Raw genomic sequence first — 1,009 nt, forward strand, 5'->3', positions numbered from 1 at the left:
TCTATGCCCCAATATAGGGGAATGTCAGGACTAGCAATGGGAGTGGGTGTGATGGGGAGCAGGGGGAGGTGGGAGGGAATAGGGCATTTTTCGGAGGGGAAACTAGGAAAAGGGATAACATTTGAAATGTAAATACAGAAAAATCTAATAAAAAAATAAATAATAAAAAAAAAAAGTCTCCCAACCAAATAATGCCCAGGATATTTGACAAAGTAACTAAAACCATCCAGGGGGAAAAAGACAGCATTTTCAATAAATGGTGCTGGCTCAACTGGCAGTTATGTAGAAGAATGCAAATTAATTGATTCTTATCTCCTTGTACAATGCTCAAGTCTAATTGGATCAAGGAACTCCACAAAAAAGCAGAGAAACTGAAACTTATCGAAGAGAAATTGGTGAAAAGCCTCAAAGATATGTGTACAGGGGAAAAATTTCTGAACAGCAATCTCTTGTGCTATAAGATCAAGAATTGACAAGTGGGACCATATAAAATTGCAAAGCTTCTGTAAGACAAAGGACACTGTCAATAAGACAAAAAGGCTGCCAACAGATTGGGAAAATATCTTTACCAATCTAAATCTGATAGGGGACTAATATCAAATATATATGAATAACTCAAGAAGTTGGACTCCAGAAAACCAAATACCCTATTAAAAATGGTGTACAGAGCTAAACAAAGAATTCTCAACTGAGGAATAATGTATGGCTGAGAAGCACCTGAGAAAATGTTCAAAATTCTAAATCACCAGGGAAATGCAAATCAAAACAACCCTGAGATTCCATCTCACACCAGTCAGAATGGATATGTTCAAAAATTCAGGTGACAGCAGATGTTGGTGAGGATGTGGTTAAAGAGGAACACTCCTCCATTGCTGGTGGGATTGCAAGCTGGTACAACCACTCTGGAAATCAGTCTGGTGGTTCCTTAGAAAATTGGACAGAGTACTACTGGGCCCAACCCAGAAGGTGTTCCAACTTGTAATAAGGACACATGCTCCACTATGTTCAT

This window comes from Mus pahari, chromosome 5 (genome assembly GCF_900095145.1).
Source record: "Mus pahari chromosome 5, PAHARI_EIJ_v1.1, whole genome shotgun sequence".
Classification (NCBI taxonomy): domain Eukaryota; kingdom Metazoa; phylum Chordata; class Mammalia; order Rodentia; family Muridae; genus Mus; species Mus pahari.